At 44.4% G+C, this 18,703-nt stretch overlaps 1 protein-coding gene across 4 annotated transcripts in view; it reads right to left on the bottom strand.

The window, feature by feature from the left end:
* LOC106610923 (kinesin-like protein KIF26A) overlaps nucleotides 1–18,703 on the bottom strand; it is a 97,486-nt gene that overhangs the window by 58,960 nt on the left and 19,823 nt on the right. Inside the window, exon 1 of one of the 4 annotated variants that reach the window (XM_045723486.1) lies at nucleotides 4,680–4,809. The exons of the other annotated variants lie outside the window; for them this stretch is intronic. The gene's annotated coding sequence lies outside the window, so the exon portion shown is untranslated. Of the gene's footprint in view, nucleotides 1–4,679; nucleotides 4,810–18,703 lie in introns of those variants that run through there. 4 annotated transcript variants of the gene reach the window in all.

Here is an 18,703-nt window from a genome sequence, read left to right as displayed (position 1 = left end):
GCACTTGGCAAAAAAGTGCCATCTGCACTAGAGGTCGGCCGATTAATTAGGGCCGATTTCAAGTTTTCATAACAAATCGGTAACCGGCCTTTTTGGATGCCAAAAATCTTCACATAATCACTAGTTAACTACACATTATTGATGATATTACTAGGTTAACTAGCTTGTCCTGCGTTGCATATAATCAATGCGGTGCCTGTTAATTTATCATTGAATCACAGCGTACTTCAACTTCGCCAAACGGGTGATGATTTAACAAAAGTGCATTGCCGAAAAAAAGCACAATCTTTGCACAAATGTCCCTAACCATAAACATCAATGCCTTTCTTAAAATCAATACACAGAAGTATATATTTTTTTAAACCTGCATATTTCGTTAAAAGAAATTCAAGTTAGCAGGCAATATTAACTAGGCAAATTGTGTCACTTCTCTTGCATTCAGTGCAAGCAGAGTCAGGGTATATGCAACAGTTTGGGCCGCCTGGCTCATTGCGAACTAATTTGTCCGAATTTTACATAATTATGACATAACATTGAAGGTTGTGCAATTTAACTGCAATATTTAAACTTAAGGTTACCACCCGTTCGATAAAATACAGAACGGTTCCGTATTTCACTGAAAGAATAAACATTTTGTTTTCGAAATGATCCTTTCCGAATTTGACCATATTAATGACCAAAGGCTCGTATTTCTGTGTTTATTATATTATAATTAAGTCTATGATTTGATATTTGATAGAGCAGTCTGACTGAGCGGTGGTAGGCAGCAGCAGGCTCGTAAGCATTCATTCAAACAGCACTTTACTGCGTTTGCAAGCAGCTCTTAGCAATGCTTGAAGCACAGCACTGTTTATGATTTCAAACCTATAAACTCCCGAAATGAGGCTGGCAATACTAAAGTGCCTATAAGAACATCCAATAGTCAAAAGGTATATGAAATACAAATGGTATAGAGAGAAATAGTCGATGCGTCATAATTCCTATTATAACTATAACCTAAAACTTCTTAACTGGGAATATTGAACCACCAGCTTTCATATGTTCTTATGTTCTGAGCAAGGAACTTAAACGTTAGCTTTTTTACATGGCACATATTGCACTTTTACTTTCTTCTCCAACACTGTGTTTTTGCATTATTTAAACCAAATTGAACATGTTTCATTATTTATTTGAGACTAAATAGATTTTATTTATGTATTATATTAAGTTAAAATAAAAGTGTTCATTGAGTATTGTTGTAATTGTCATTATTACAAATATATATATAAAAATACATGTTAAAAAAATCGTCCGATTAATCGGTATCTGCTTTTTTTGGACCTCAAATAATTGGTATAGCCGTTGAAAAATCATAATCGGTCGACCTCTAATCTGCACTTTAATCATCAGTTAATCTGACTATTCTCTCATTGATTTCATTGGGTTTTCAGTGTTGTAGTCTAATGTTGGTGGGGCATATTATTCTGTTTTAATGGTACTCCTGAATCATTATGATAAATATAATAGTTTTTTAGTGTATTTTTAACAGAGCTGAGATTTACTTTGAAGAGCAAAGTGTAGGAATAGGCTTACAGGTGAAATCAGTCATTGATACAGAAAATGATGGTGTACCAGGACGATTGGAATTCCGTGAACCACGTGGTGGTGAGTTCAAATCCCAGGTGTGGACATGTTAAATAAACATACACAATGTAATCATGTATGTCAAATATGTTAGTTTAAAACACTATGTTAAAGCAACGTTTGTGTGTGGTTCAATCCCTAGCATTTGACAAAGAGCTGTGACTGGATCAGTGGTTCACCAATCAGGGCCTTGATAGGCTTGGCAACTGTAACAAGGGGTGATGTGCAATGAAACGAGGGTGCGTGTTCCCTGGGTAAAACATTTTTTGGAGGGGAGTACGTTTCTTTGCGACCATCAGGTGATATCCCCGGGACAGAACCATCAGGTGACGTCCCAGGGACAAAACCTCCAGGGGATCATGACACAACGTCCCAAGAACATCCTAAAAAGTCCTCGGGGGACGTCCCCGAGATCAACCGGGACGTCCTAATGACTCATTATTGTTTGCAGGGTTGTTTGTTGTGAGTATAAAGAAAAGCCCAGTTTGAGAGACATTTGTAGTAAGCTGCATCAACACAATAGAAGTATTCCAGACACACCAGGCCATTGAGAGAGACATGACGGCCTAGGCTTCTTCAACCATTGTTAGGTACAAGTGGAAGACCACTAGGCTTCAGAGCACAAGCACTCTAGAGAGAGAGGGAATGCGAGTTAGGGACATGGAGAGAGAGAGAGAGAATAAGAAGGGGGAGGCAGGTTGGGGTTGTGCCCCTTGCCTGAGGGCTTGTGGGTCGTTGTGTTGGGTTATTGCCTGTCAACAAGGATCTTTATTAAAGTCTGGGGACGAATGAAGTCAGATGCTGTGGCCTTATTATGGAAAGGAGACCGGCATGCAATGGAAAAGAAGTGCCTGTGGAATGGACTGTAGGTCTACATAGACTACAGACACACAAGTTTGTCTGTCTGTCAGTTGTTCACACAAACGATGAGGAGAAACTGCAGACGGGCAGCAGGAGAGGTCGGAGAAAAACTTTCTGGGTGGTGAGTGTCATCAGAAAGCCTTTGCCCAGGGGCTGATGGAAAGAAGCTTAGCTGTAACTGTGTCCATATGGAGAGAGAGAGAGAGGAAAAGATGTGCATGATTTCTCTCTGCCTGGGTCCTCTGGGTACCTCAATGCAAATGGAGCCAGGCAAAGTCACACGGGGTATGATTTGGGAAATCGTCTCAATTTACCCCGCCTCACTGTCTCCCTTCCTGCACCCACATGAAAACCACAGACGGAGCAAGCAGGGTGGGAAGCCTACGTTTACCATTTGATGAAATTCAGCCACGGATCGGCCAACCGGATACAGAAAGCTGACCCGTGACTTACTTAAATCAGGAAGATGCATGAAGATCCTCGCCAGACTAAAGACTTTCAGACCCCTCGCCAGACTAAAGACTTTTAAGCACGCTCCATTAAAAGTAAGACACTCTGGGAAACAGTACTTTCTATTTCATCGAGATGAGGAGTGCCTGTTAGATGGGGAGCAGTGACCTTCACCACAGAGCAGCTCACTGTGTTTCTGTGGCCATTCACTTAAAAGAAACAAGAGGCAGAACAGCCACAGCACACCCACAAGATTTCATAAGATTCAATCGTGCAGTCTCCCATTTCTTCTTCCAGTTTGCTCTTGTACTATTTTACAGGGAAACTTTCCCCCCGATGACTCAGTAGGTCAAAACTGTGCTGTGTCTCTCACACTAGAGCCCATACCCAACAGCATTATCGCTGTTAACAGTAACACAAGCAATACAATACTTCAGAGTTTTTCATACTTCCTATAACAGTGTATAAAACCAACAAGACCACACAACAACACAGCTGCCGCATCTGGCACCTTTTAAAAACTGGAAATCCTCCACTCTCCCTTCTCTAATTTCTCCATAAGGACAGCTTAAGACAGTCGGAGCCCTCTCTGTTTACTTGGCCTCTGACACCTTTGGCCCCATCAGTAGTGCTGTCCCAGTGTGTTTCAATGGGACTAGGCCCTAATAAACCACAGGGGCCTACGGACAGGTCCCACAGTGAGGACGAGAGCTGCCAACAGGGCTACTCTCCCACAGGTAGCCTGGGGCCAGGCCAGAGAAACAAGCACAGCTGCAGGCCTGCCCCTGGATGACCACAGGCCATTAAAACAGATTACATTCCCAGGATAAAAGAACCACATCTAGTGGTAATCCCTCCCAACCTCACCCCTCAACTCTCTCCCCCCTCAGCCATCCCCGGGAGCAGCACTGGGCTGGACAACCTCAGCTATGGCCTCAGCAGACCCATACATCTCATTTGACTTCAGGAGCATTTAATGCTGAACCACCAGTAGAAGCAGTGGGCCACAGACCACTAAGTTTAACCACTCCTGTTGAGTCCTGTGTCGCTAGAGAAGACAATGAGTCAGGATCTCACACTAGCATGCTGTTTACCTCTGTGGGAACGTCTCCTGTGGCACACAAACTGGGATGTGTCATCAAACAAACATCAAACAGATGCTGCCAGCCCCTGTAGCAGGAGAACATTCCTGCAATGCAGGAAATTACAAACTTCATAAGCCTTTTTAAACCTCAAATACACTACAAGTTAAACATTTCCTGAATTGCAGGAATGTTCTCCTGCAACAGGTTGATCAAATTAAGATCCTACATCTGTAGCAACAGCACTGGGTTGTAGTTATTTGTCTGCATGATAAAATAAGAACATCATTCCAGAGATGGAATATCCACCTTATTTTCAGCATGATTCATGATGTTGTATATCTGGACCCCATTGTAATAGAAAATAAAACATTCAAATAGTACATTACGGCATATTCGCCAAGTATAGCCCTTGCGAAATCCTCCTTATGCCGCATCAAAATGAATCCCTACTGATCAATATTGAACAAATGCTTTCATGTGTAAGTACGTTATTAGGCGATAACTCTACTCGCGGAAATACTATGGTTGCCAATGATTTTACTATATTTTTTTTCAAGTATAACTAATGTATGCAGAACTACCTTAAATCACTTTCCAACCAAAAAAAAACAGTAAATTGCATTATTATTTAACATAAACGCTATCAGGAAATTAATTTACCTGTACTTTTCAGATGACAGAGCGAGGAGTTGATTAATCCTTTATCCGCTTTGATGTTGTGAACACCAGAAGACTGCTGCAAACGCTTGCGCTGAACTTTCACAAGGCGCTTCTGAGTAGGAGGAGTAGCCTGGGTTAGCGTACAACCTGATTGACTGGAGTGTTCCGGGAACCTGATACACGCGAGCCCACTTAGTCAATGGTAAGGCCTATACGATCAAGTCTACCTGGAATCGATTCATATCTCAAAGAAGCATATTTTAGCAGGACGGTCCTAGATGAAAAATGTATGGCTGTTTTGACATTTTTCAAACATCTCATCATTTAAAGCTGCAATATGTAACTTTTTGGTCAACGACCAAGTTCACATAGAAATGTGTGTTATAAATCGTTATTCTCATTGAAAGCAAGTCTCAGAAGCGGTAGATAAGTTCAATGTGTGCTATTTAAATGCTTCCCTTTCGTTTTTTTGCTTCTTTTAATTTCGGTTTTGTACACCAGCTTCAAACATCTGAAAATAAAATATTTTTGGTTCTGGAAAATATATTTTAACAGCGGTTTAGATGGTACAACGATTCTCTACCATATACTTGCTTGTTTTGTCTCATAAACTGAAATTAGGCAAACTATTCGAATTTTAGCAACCAGGAAATGCCGGAGCGATTTCTGCATAGTACATCTTTAATGCATTAGAGCCTAAACATCATAGTGGATATGTGTGTGCAGTATTCAAATGATTGTTATGTACAGTATTTAGCTATAGATAATGCTACAGGATGTGTATAATGTGCTATGTATCACATTACATATGATAGCAGGGGCCTATTACTGTATGGTTACAGTGCCACTCCTTTTCTATTATTTATACAACAAGCAGATGCCACTGTCTATCAAACAATCAGCCATAGATAGACACTATGGATCAAGTAGAATGCATGATTTAATGGAGCTCTGTCAAGCAAGCTTCCTGCAATCAAATTACCTCACATAATGACATGTCACGGCTGGCCCATTTGTTCTTGTCACTCATGTTACCCAAGAGAGAACGCAATAGGATTCTAGCTACCTTTCATACTATAACTTTGTCATGTCAGCGATTACAAGAATGTGCAGTGCCTTATATGAATCACTGCTATCAAGGTGGGAGGAATAGGTGAAAAGGAGAGTGACTGACTGAACCTTATTGCTCCCCATTTTTGTGTGTGTGCGTGTGTGCCCCTTGTGTGTCCATCTGTCTGTTTACACCACATCCATCCATCACTCCAACCTTTCCTCACTTGGCCAGTTAATTACCTTTTCCTGTTCACTCACGCACACAAAGAAAACAAGCTCCTTTCAGACTGTTTGGACAAACTTCATCCCTCCCTTGCTCCTTTCAACGTCTCTCTCTCTCCCGCATGGATCCAAGGCAGCCGTCGGCACACTGTTTTTCCTCCAGATCAGTCAAGCTGTCATCGTCTGGGCTAGGCTACAGGCTACGGATAAGCTAGACTCCCCTGTGAGAGAGTGAATGACTTCACCAACTGACATCTACATCAATGACATCATGGCAGTGGACACTACTGTAATTACTACTCAGGCTTTCAATAGGTACATACTCCATAGAGCAAAATTCTGTTTCAGTGGGGAGCAGGGGATTCAAACATATCGGACCACGTTGGCGAAGAGAAAAGAAACGTCGCTGAAAATTGTCTCACTGCAACCACTCTACAACAAAGACAGGGATACATCTATGTGTCAGGGTATCTCCATCTCCATTCTCCACCAGTGTAGCATTACACCTATGATGAAATACACTGAACAAAAATATAAACGCAACATGCACAATTTCAAAGATTTTACTGAATACAGTTCATAGAAGGAAATCAGTCAATTTAAATAAATGTATAGGCCCTAATTTATGGATTTCACATGACTGGGCAGGGGCGCAGGCATGGGGGAGCCTGGCCCAGCCAATCAGAATGAGTTTTTCCTAAGAAAAGGGCTTTATTACAAACAGAAATACTCCTCAGTTTTATCATCTGTCTGGGTGGCTGGTCTCAGACAATCCTGCAGGTGAAGAAGCCGGATGTGGAGGTCCTGGACTGGCGTGGTTACACTTAGTCTGCAGTTGTGAAGCCGTTTGGGTGTACTGCCACATTCTCTAAAACGACGTTGGAGGTGGCTTATGGTAGGGAAAATAACATTCAATTCACTGGCATTCCTGCAGTCAAAATTTGAGATATCTGTGGCATTGTGATGTGACAAAACTGCACATTTTAGAGTGGCCTTTTATTTTCCCCAGCACAAGGTGCACCTGTGTAATGATCATGCTGTTTAATCAGCTTCTTGATCTGCCACACCTGTCAGGTGGATGGATTATCTTGGCAAAGGAGATATGCTCACTAATGGGGAAGTAAAACATTTATGCACAACATTTGAGAGAAATACCCTTGTTGTGCATATTAAACATTTCTGGGATCTTTTTTTTTCAGCTCATGAAACATGGGACCAACACTTTACATGTTGTGTTTATATTTTCAGGATATATGTTTTTCTCTTACACCAGAGATCTTTACTCTGTTGCCTGTGGCCAATCTGGAGGAGGCCAAGCAGAAGCAGCACTCACGCTCATCTCTCCCACCAGGGAGACACTTGTGAGTGTATTTATGCATGCTGCTCACCAGCTACTCTGCACTTCTAATTAGAATACCTGATATACCGCTCCTGGAAACTCTCCAGACCAGATAATTCATATTTTTTACTAGATTTACTGAAACAAACAAAAATAAATATATCATGAAAAATTCAGCAGGCAACTGGAGAGTCAGGAGCCAGGTGTTGTTTTAAGCTCTGCAGGTATGGAGGAGAAGGAGAAGGAAGAGGTGAGGGTAGGGGGAAGGAGTAAGATGCTAGAGCCCCCATCTCAGCTCAGGAGCACCCGACTAATGAGAGCTGTACTGGTTGGAGTTCTACACACTGGAAGACCCTTGTCAAAGAACCAGTCCAACTCCATCTTGCCCTCCTTGTTGGTGCTTGCTGCTAATGAAATAAAAAAGTAACTTTTTCAAATAAATCTCTTGAAAGTGTCAAAAGGAAGAAAAAGAACATCTCTCTCATCTATTGCTCTCCCTCTCTCTGTCCAGTTTTGAGTTTTTCAGATCCTGCTGCTCCTAGACTCACTGTGCCCCAGGGAGCAGCAGGGGGTTAGAACAGAGACAGAGGATCACGTCTGCTCCCAGAATAAAATGTCTGTCAGATCGGTCTGATAGCTTTTGAGGCGAGACTCAACAGAAATGTAGTTTGGTATGGATAGTTTGGCTACAGCTGGGAGGCGGTAGGCCTTGTTCCCTGTGGTACAGGCTTAGTCTCAAGAAGAACCATCTGGATTAACCCAGTGAGATAGAGATGTTTTATGCTGTAGTAGGTGGGCTCCAAAAGCTGTGCATTCACGTTATACACTGAATACACTGCCCTTACATGACATACACTGACCAGGTGAATCCAGGTGAAAGCTATGATTCTTTATTGATGTCACCTGTTAAATCCACTTCAATCAGTGTAGATAAAGTGGAGGAGACATGTTAAAGAAGGATTTTTAAGCCTTGAGACAACTGAGGCATGGACTGTGTATGTGTGCCATTCAGACAGTGAATGGGCAAGACAAACCATTTAAGTGCCTTTGAATGGGTTATGGCAGTACGTGCCAGGCGCACTGGTTTGAGTGTGTCAAGAACTGCAACGCTGCTGGGTTTTTTAACGCTCAACAGATTCCCGTGTGTATCAAGAATGGTCCGCCATCCAAAATATATCCAGCCCGACTTGACACAACTGTGGGAAGCATTGGAGTCAACATGGCCAGCATCCCTGTAGAACGCTTTCGCCGCCTTGTAGAGTCCATGCCCAAAAAATTCAGGCTGTTCTGAGGGCAAAAGGGGGTGCAACTCAATGTTAGTAAGGTGTTCCTAATGTTTTGTAAACTAAGTGTATATTGGTATTCGAAGCCATACACTGGGGCTTGTAAAGAGACCTATTTCTGTACATGAGGAGAACCCACTCCAGACATTCAGTGCAGAGGAGGATGCTAATACAACAGCTGTAGCTAAAGTGGCTTCAGCATAGTGTTTCACTTCCTACCTGATATTTACAGAGTAAAAACAGCCAGCTGCCTCTCCTCGCCTGTGTGAATTATCCCACCCTTCAAGTCCCATTTCATTAGTCCCATTCCATTCGTGTCACTGAGAGTTTGGATGTTTGTGAATCTGTTAATCGTTCATTCCCTCCATGTAAGATTCTGCTAGACAAACTAACTGAGAAGACAAAATGATGATGATGAGCAAACATGCAATCACAAAACTAACTGGTAAAGGTTGAAGAAGCAGCACAGGTCTTTACGGCTGGTAATCCACAGAACAGCTCTCTTAAAGCCCCAGAGATGGTAAACTTTAGCTGCAGCCAGTAGCAGACTGACTGAGAGGAAAACCTCAATTATTGAATAAAAATGCAAACACAGAGAGGAAAATATTCAAACAGAATTAATTTAATTGTCACGACTTCTACCGAAGTCGATGCCCCTCCTTGTTCGGTTGGTGCTCGGCGGTCGACGTCACCGGTCTTCTAGCCATCACTGATCCATTTTTCATTTTCCATTGGTTTTGTCTTGTCTTCCTGCACACCTGGTTCCAATCCCATTCATTACATGTTGTGTGTTTCCCCTCGTGTCCTTGTCAGAGATTGTTTGTTGTTATTTGCTCGTGTTGTTGGATTGGTGTGCGACGGGTTATTGTACCCATGTTTATTTTATTATGTACTTTGGTTTTGGAGTTTGTTTTTACTTTATTAAACTACTCCAGTTACACCAAGTTTGTTTCCCCTGCGCCTGACCTCCCTGCCACCTACACACACGACGTGACATTAATGCGATTTCTCCATAGCATTTGTCTCAAATTAATCAACACATCAGCATGATCAGAATTCAGCTGGAGACTCTTACCTCCCTCACTAGCTTTAAGCACCAGCTGTCAGAGCAGCTCACAGATCACTGCACCTGTACATAGCTCATTTCTAAATAGCCCATCCAATCTACCTCATCCCCATACTGTATTTATTTATTTATCTTTCTCCTTTGCACCCCAGTATCTCAACTTGAAAATTCATCCTCTGCACATCCTACCATTCCAGTGTTTAATTGCTATATTGTAATTACTTTGCCACCATGGCCTATTTATTGCCTCACCTCTCTTATCCTACCTCATTTGCACATGCTGTATATAGATTTTCCTACTGTATTATTGATTGTATGTTTGTTTATTCCATGTGTAACTCTGTGTTGTTGTATGTGTTGAACTGCTTTGCTTTATCTTGGCCAGGTCGCAGTTGCAAATGAGAACTTGTTCTCAACTAGCCTACCTGGTTAAATAAAGGTGAAATAAATAAAAAATACAAATAATTTACTGATGAGTTTTGCATATGAGCAACAACAAAAAAACACAAAAGAAAAGCAGATTGCTAAACCTCCTCTGTCTTTGTAAAACAACATTAATTATTTTTATTGAACTAATTTTGACTGTCAGAAGAAGAAAAAAAACAACCAAATGCATATTTCTATGTACTTGTCAGAATAAAGCTGTATGCAACTGACGACAAGGTGAAATGTTGAGTACATTCACACAATTATTCTATCCACTCCCCTGGTGGAATGGATGGTAGAGTAATTATGCTGGCAAACTGCCAGGTCTCTGTACTGTATTCTGCTCCACTGTACTATGAAGCACTGCACTATCTGCTTGAGCTCAGGTGTGCTGTGCTGAGCCTCCCTGCTCCATCCCAGGCTTCTATGGGGTTGTTATCTCTGTGACTGGCATCCTTTGTGTATCCACAAAGATGCAGTGTCAGCAGAACAATAGAACAGAGAGTGGCAAGTGACAGTATGGCAACTGCAGCACATGTTAGCATACAGGAACACAGAGGACTGGTATAGAAGGAAATACCAATTTAACCATGAAAGAACATTATATCACCATGCTAATAATGGCCTGTAAGATAATGCAATTTTCACTAATAAGTTGAGCATTCAGCATCAATTTAGACTTCGCAGTCAGGGAATGACATGCTAATTGAAAATTGCAGCCGTGGTGTAGACATGTTGATGGTGAGAGAGTATTGATAGGAAAACATCTCTAGGAAAAGTGTGCTGTGGCTTACCAGGACTGGCTGTTTTCTCCTGGCTAATTGAGATGTCTAGACATATACAATTGAATCTCCATAAGATAAGGGAAAGGCAGAACCCCCTCTATCTGGTGAGGGAAACGGGACTACTAATCCACTTAATGATTGTAAAGACTTTTCTTTCTTTTTCCCAGTGAATACTACGCTTATCAAGACTGGTTACAATGGCCATTTCACCACTTTGTCTACTAGGAACAATGGAATACTGTGTAGCCCACAATAAAAACCAGGGAGCTACTTCCACCATTTCACTTTACATTCAAATGAGTTGGGGGTGGTCTGGTGGGTTGACGGGAGACCAAATTGAACCTGAAGAGAGACGGTGATTTTTGCTAAATGTGCATTATACATTTTACAGGCTCACTCATGGGCCATTAATTCAGTGACAGAATATCCTTCCTCTCTACAGTGAGGATTAGGTATCTAATACACCTTTTAAAATCAACCTCTTGTACTGTATAATCCCACACATACTGTAGACAGATATACTGTGCGTTCACATGCAAACACACTTGCACGCGCGCGCACACACACCCACAATAGTGGCAATTTGCTGAGGCTTTACGGAATATCCACCTGTCTGAGCGAGCCGGTACATGTTCTGAAAGGCACTGACAAATCACTGCCACATTAGAGCCACAGTAAACGACAGCACCAGACGGGCCTTCAGTCTGCACAACCAATTACACAAGAAAAGAGTTACAATCCAACTGCTATTGTCATGGCACAAAAGCTACTATTAGCAGATAAAAGCAGGCGCAACAGTAATTTCTCATCTGCATATGAATTAATGGGGTTTGGAGAGAGGTGGGAGTTTTAATCAGGTTTTTGTTGACTAGATTCTGCTGTTCCCTTCCCTCCAGATCTATCTGTACACATGTCCTGTCAGAACAGAGCCTGTAGGAGTCAGGGAGTGCAGGGAGTCAGGGAGTGCAGGGAGTGCAGGGAGTGAAGGGAGTCAGGGAGTGCAGGGAGTGCAGGGAGTCAGGGAGTGCAAGGAGTCAGGGAGTGCAGGGAGTGCAGGGAGTCAGGGAGTGCAAGGAGTCAGGGAGTGCAGGGAGTCAGGGAGTGCAGGGAGTCAGGGAGGCCAGGCAGGCATTGACACAGAGAGGGCGATGAGAGAAACAGACTGGGTGCATTCTGCTCAGACCTGCAGGCTCATAGCTGCTTTGTGTGTGCATGGCCTTGCCTCCACAGGAGGAACATGGAACACTGCAGACAACGTAAAAATAGAAAGCCGGGGAAAAAATGCTTTCCAGCAGCGAGATGTTTACTTTTGCTCAAGGGTCCAGTGGTATTTGTCTAAGCCTCTGTCTACACGACCCCCGGGCTCGATACTGATGTAAGGATTTTACTCCACTAAAGAGCCTGAGTAACAGAGCAGATAAATAACAATCTTCACAACAAGAGGAGAGGAGAGCATCACAGTCATCTGCTGTGCAATATGTCTATGATATATTTATGATACCAGGAGTGTGGAGAACAACTGAATTCAGCATAATGTCTGGGGTGCCTGGGCTTATGCATGTCAAAGCTACCTGTTTTGTTCCTCTCATTTTAAGTGGGAAACGCGAGTTCGGTGCTATTACCATCATGTCACGCCCGAAACACATACTACATCAATGTCTCCTGCACTAAGAACATCAAAATGAGCCTGGAAATTACCTGATGGTAACACACACACACACACACACACACACACGCACACGCACACGCACACACACACGCACGCACGCACGCACGCACACCCACATACACACACGCACACAGAGTGTTCAGAGATGCAGGAGCATGCTCTGTCCGTGCTGTGGGTTTGATTGTGGGGCTGTGGGGTCAAAGGGCACCTAATTGTGCGCTTCGTGGAGGTCAGCATCAGTGTGGCCTTCTGACAGAGCCGTGGAACACCACCTGAAGCTCTGTCAGGAAGACAAATGAACTACGACCTCTCTGCTGATGACATCGACCCCAGTCAGCAAACACGGGCCACATCTTAATCTGGGTCATGCTGCTACATGCACGTTTACACAGGGCTGTGGGGCCTTCTGGGATGGATAGTTCTCTGGCGATCATATTCTCAGTTAGTTCTAAAATATTAAGGCTGAAACACAGACACCTTATGATGAGAGATTCTCATCTCTCAGCCAGTCTCATAAGTGGCCCCTCTATGGCTAGCCCATGACCAGCGACTCCTCTCCAGACTCACTCAGGGCTGCAGCGCAGAGACAGTGATCTATCTCTAAATTTGCTGAAATTGCTCCCTTCTATCTCTCTGTAACAGCCAATCATATCGGTCAACCTGTCATCTAAATGAGCAGGTACACAGGCTGCTGGGACAATGCAGGACCGGACGACAGGGCCCTTGGTTCAATCTGTTTAATCTAGCAATGACATTCTTGAGTAAGCAGCCTTTTTAAAGTCCCATAAAACAACCTAACTAAATCTTGCCACAAACTCCTGGTATTCCACAGGAATACTTTGCAGCTATTCCAGCTGGCTTCTAAACAATAAAGAAAACAGGCAGAGCAAGAGATGGTTATCATTTTTTTCACCAGTCAATAATTAGCCAGCTTTCTAATCCGCTGTTTGAGCAGCATACCTGTCCATTTACCCATGTGAGTGCAGACACTATGCCCTGACCCTCCACAGCGTCAGCTCTGACTCTGCTGCCTGCACCACACTGCTAGTTTAGCTCACGCTGGAATGCACACACACTTAAAAGCACATCTCCCACTGGACACTAGGTGTGAGGAGTTGTCTTCCTGTTCTAACTATTAACAAATAGGTGTGATGGATGGATGGAATACAATAAAATAACAAGACCATTCCCTACACTGTGGAAAACGTATTGTGTTTTGAGGTCAGGGGATCATCCAGAAAAGGAGGGTCCAGTTTTAAAAATGATTAACGAAATGCCGGCAGTGACTTCCTTTCCTAAACAGAGGCTGAAATCACATGAGGCTGGCCTGGCCACCCGCTCTGGCTAGGTGGAGCCTGCTCAATCTCCACTGCCCGTGTCTGCTTCTCTGAAGGGACGAATCGCTCAATAACGCAGTGGAGTATCCCGCTGTGGGTCACGCCCTTTACAGGCTTGTTTTCCCAGCTAGGATGGTCACTGTCAGGGAGGCATGTTGGACTTCAAGCCAACAGAACATCAAGGCAGCACTTTCCTATCCTCCCTCTAGCCGCTGTCATGTCCTGTTGTCAGGAAGCAGGGGATGATAGCACATCGACACAAACAAGCAGAGATTACCTCCGTGCCACGGCAGCGGCTGTCCTCAGGTGGCAGTGCCTGGGTAAGAAATCTCACTCCATAGGAGAGCTCACTCACACACTAACACACACGTCTACACAGTCATCCCTGGATGACCAGTCTAGTGTCCTGGTTTCCTGAGCACAACACCAATAGTCATCACATAAAACACATCCCTCCAGCCTCTCAGTGGTGTGTCAGAGGAACAGGGCACAGACAAAGGAGGGTAATAAAACAGACCTCCAATGTCATGGTGGTCTGTCGCTACGGGACCCCTAGGACAACATTGGGTGGGTCAGCGACAGGGCAATGTCAATATCACGCTGGGGCTGAGAGGAGAGCTTTGAAGGCCAAGGGAGGTGTGGACAAGGGGAGTGGAGATGGGACTTTTTGTTGGAATGTGTGCCTTTCATGTTCTCAGGAAGCCCCTCGCAGTGAGACACAACAAGAGTGTCGGGGGCGTTCTGGGGCCTTTGTTGACGGAGCGTGAGCCAAAGAAGGAGCGGAACACTTGACTGCCCTCTCTCATCTCCACTCCCCTTGTTTATGAGCTAATTAAGCGTTGTTCAGTTCTATTTCCACAACAACCCCATTCCTCTTGCTACTCATACAGTACCATCATAACCGTGACTTTCAATTGGCTAACTCGTTCCTTTACGGCCCCCTCTATAACATAACCTTTAGAACAGCTTTCTGTGTGATTCTCTACCCTCTAACTACAGTTTACTATGGCCACCCCTTCCCATACTGGGGCTAATACACATTTATCTAACTCATGACTGCAATATCATGTAGATTACACTGCAAAGGCACGTTTAGGGCATATTGTAATGTGGATGTAAAAATATAATGTAGCCTTTAGATATACTTTAGATAGAGTGAGAGAGAAAACATGACAAAAAGATAGAGACAGAAACAGAGGCTCATATCCACACGTAACCGGTTCAAATCCAGTTCATATGTGCTCTCATGTCTTAAGTGACCTAGAGTCTTTTATTGGGAGTTCAAGTGTGCCCCTGTTTGACCCCACCATACGACGCCGGGGCCCCACCAGCCTTGCAGGAACAAAGACATGAGGGCATGACGGCCCCGTGTTAGACACGGGGGGTCACTGGATGGTCAGTGAAGCGGACAACATCTCAACGGCAGGATTTCCTGATGTAATGTGTAGTATCTCTGATGTTGGAGACTGCTCCATGGCCTGTATGTCATGTTGGTGCAATATACTACTCAGAGACAAAGTAGGAACTGGATGTTGTGGCCCTGTAAAGAAGAACAGGAGCTTAATAGCTGAGGACTGGGGTGTTCTAAAATAGGAACAAGGACAAACAGAGTGAAGGAAATGTCGACCGGTTTAGGAGAGGCCAGTTCCAGGAACACAGAAAGGAATAGGAAAGACAAAGTTAGTGATGAACAATACAACGGTTTCATAATCAATTGAAGTTATAACCCTGTACGAGGACTCACAGGTATCCTCTTTACATCCATTCAGAGCAAATCAACTGAAACAGAATTGAAATTGACCATGATCATTGACAACACAATAATGTGGCCTGAAAGGCTTCTGAGGTCCAGTCAAAGAACAGCATTGCTAAGTATGACTAAGGCCTCCCTTGGTAACCAGAGCACTGCTTGGATGCTAAACTGAAGCTGACGCAACCATTAAAACACTGTGCATAAATAAAACAATGCAGTTAAGTTTGACCACATAATAGTTTTACTGCCCATTTGTTGTCTGGACTTGCGGTGGACGTTACAAGATGACCCTGGTTTTGTAAAGGAGCTGTTTCCCACCACAGACTCCAGGGCTCCAGGCCCAGAGGACTCAGAGAGGGGAGGTGGGCGGGAGGTTGCCTAGGGTCAGGGTCTATGGCCAGGCCATCATCCACCACCTGTACCCCCACCTCTACCGCTCCATCCCCCCTCCCAGCAGTAAAGTTGTGCAGGAATCCATCAAGGTCACACACATAGATGTACTCCCCAAGAGCTTCCCTCCCTGTCAAGGGGGCTTCTGAAGAAGGGAAGGATTCACGTTTAAAGGCATTCCAGCTATGTTTGCTGGATGCATACATTTAGAGTGGTATAAAAGGAGTCCAAACTAATTCTCTGAAGTACACAAAACACCCTGGCCTGGGAAGTTCCATAGCGACCATATGTCTAGTGATCATGACACACAGAAAAACTGGGTTGGATTTCAGCTAGCCTTGCTTGCCAGGGTTCTAGCTTCAATGTGAGAATAGTGTTTGGCCACGCTATCAGAAGCACTCTAACCACTAACTAAACGCCCACTGATACCAACTCCAGTATAACATCAGAGTAATATCTGCAGGCCAATTAATGACATCCCATTAGAAACAGAGGCTGTAATCAGGGCTTATTGTAGCAACAGACTGGAGATAAGCAGGGAGAGGAACCAGAACCAGGGAGAGGAGTGATGGTGATGAGGAATCAGCTCAACACCTAGCAGGGCGTCAGGTCCTCTCACAGCCAACACCATGGCAACTCAGGAGAGAGCAACTTATACACTTGGCTGTTATAGAGAGCTAAAAATAAGGTAAGGAAGGCTCACACAAACACACAGCTTGGGAGTGAGGAGTAGTACTTGGCTGGAGGTCCGGATTGTGTGTCCTGATGTAAGTTCCCAGGCTACAGGGAGAGGAGAATGAGGAGTAACTGGATGGCTTTTATTGTTTGTGGTGAATTGATAGTGAGCATTGAGGAGGGGAGCAGATTGGGACTCGTAAAGAGACAGAGGTGTGAGTTTAAGTGCCCAGCACAGTGAGGGGATAAAACTAGGGCTCTTCTGGCGAACCATGTGAAGACAGAGTGACATCATAAACTGGCGCCACAGTAACAGAGGGGAGGAATAAAGAATCATCCTCATTTATGTGTTAGTTACGGAGAATGTCACAGTGAAGTGTGTGGGTGTGTGTGTGTGCATGAGTGTGTGAATGTGTTTGTGTGTGTGTTTGGGCTGTGCTCACAGCTTCCTAGTCACTTGGTATTTCAGTGAGTGAGTGTCTGCCTGTCCTCTGATGTTATCTGTCCACCCCCCCCCCCACACACACACACACACGCTGGAAGACAGTCCTGCTAGCCATTCCATGAGCTAATGACAGTCTCTGATTATCTCAAGTACATCCATTCCCCTCCCTCTTAGACTCTGCCATGCTTTAATGTTACCCCAACCAGCCAGTACCTCCCAGTACTCCCCAGTACTTCCAAGTACCCCCAGTACCTCCCAGTACTTCCCAGTACCTCCCAGTAGCCACCAGTACCCCCCCCCAGTACCCCCCAGTACCTCCCAGTACCCCTCACTACCCCTCAGTACCCCCCAGTACCCCTCAGTACCCCCCAGTACCCCCCAGTACGCCCCAGTACCCCTCAGTACCCCTCAGTACCCCTCAGTACCCCCAGTACCCCCAGTACCTCCCAGTACCCCTCAGTACCCCCAGTATCCCTCAGTACCCCCCTGTACCCCTCAGTACCCCTCAGTACCCCCCAGTAACCCTCAGTACCCCCTGTACCCCTCAGTACCCCCCAGTACCCCTCAGTACCCCCTGTACCCCTCAGTACCCCCCAGTACCCCTCAGTACCCCTCATAACAACGTTGTAAAAAATAACGACTTTCATAACAGCATGGTCGCCAAGGAGGGAGGGAGACTTATCAGCTCTTTATGATACAGTTAATCTACTGTTTGTGTAAGCAAAGAAACACACACTCTCTCTGAATATCCCAGTCAGTCAAACAATGATAAGGCAGTCTAGTCTTGGCAGCTCTGGAAATGATCCAGAGACTACAGAGACTCCATAGCTACAGTTGCCAGGGCAGCAGTAGTCAAGCCTGCCACTTGGGAAAATACATTCACGTAACAACTGTGCAGATAGTATCTGATGAAAATCCATTGAACGGTGCTGCAGCCAGAGTTGGCCTCCTCACAGTTCTCTCTTTCCAATAATTCAGCTTCTGTTTCTCAATGTAATGGTGACATTCCTTTCATTGTGAGGAGGAGTGCAATGTCGTTCTCTTCAATGAAGGCTTTCCACTGGTATATTGCTCAGTCATTTTACAAGTAATTGAATTGACATATTCACACAAGGGGCCAGATTCAGAAAATGCTAAATATCCTTGAAGCCTATTTGAGTCAACTTAATCAGGGTTGCCATAGAGATAACGACACAATCAGACACCTCATCAGAGCTGAATTGATTTCTAATAGAGCAGCATTGACCTCTGACCTGCTGTTATGGAACAGAGAAGTACAGAGAGACAGGGTCCTGAGCCTGGTGAGGCATTTCGGGATTCCGAAAACCGTTCTAACCTCCCTCAGACTGTCTGGTCTATTGTGAGTAATGAATAGTTCCACATCAGCAGTGTTTGTCTCTTGTCTATTAGAAGCAGTCAGTCTGCAGTCAGTGTAAGTGTTGCCTGGCCCTGTGAGGAGCTGTGAGGAGCTGTGAGGAGCTGCAAGCCCAGAAAAAGCCATCACCCTCCCAGAATCCTTGTCACACTGCAAGGGCAAAGTGCTGAGGCAGCAGCCAGACACCCAAGCATATAAAGCCTGTT

This window comes from Salmo salar, chromosome ssa09, assembly GCF_905237065.1.
Source record: "Salmo salar chromosome ssa09, Ssal_v3.1, whole genome shotgun sequence".
In the NCBI taxonomy this organism is placed as follows: domain Eukaryota; kingdom Metazoa; phylum Chordata; class Actinopteri; order Salmoniformes; family Salmonidae; genus Salmo; species Salmo salar.
The sequence above is the reverse complement of the archived record's forward strand: the minus strand, read 5'-3'. Positions and strand labels throughout refer to the sequence as shown.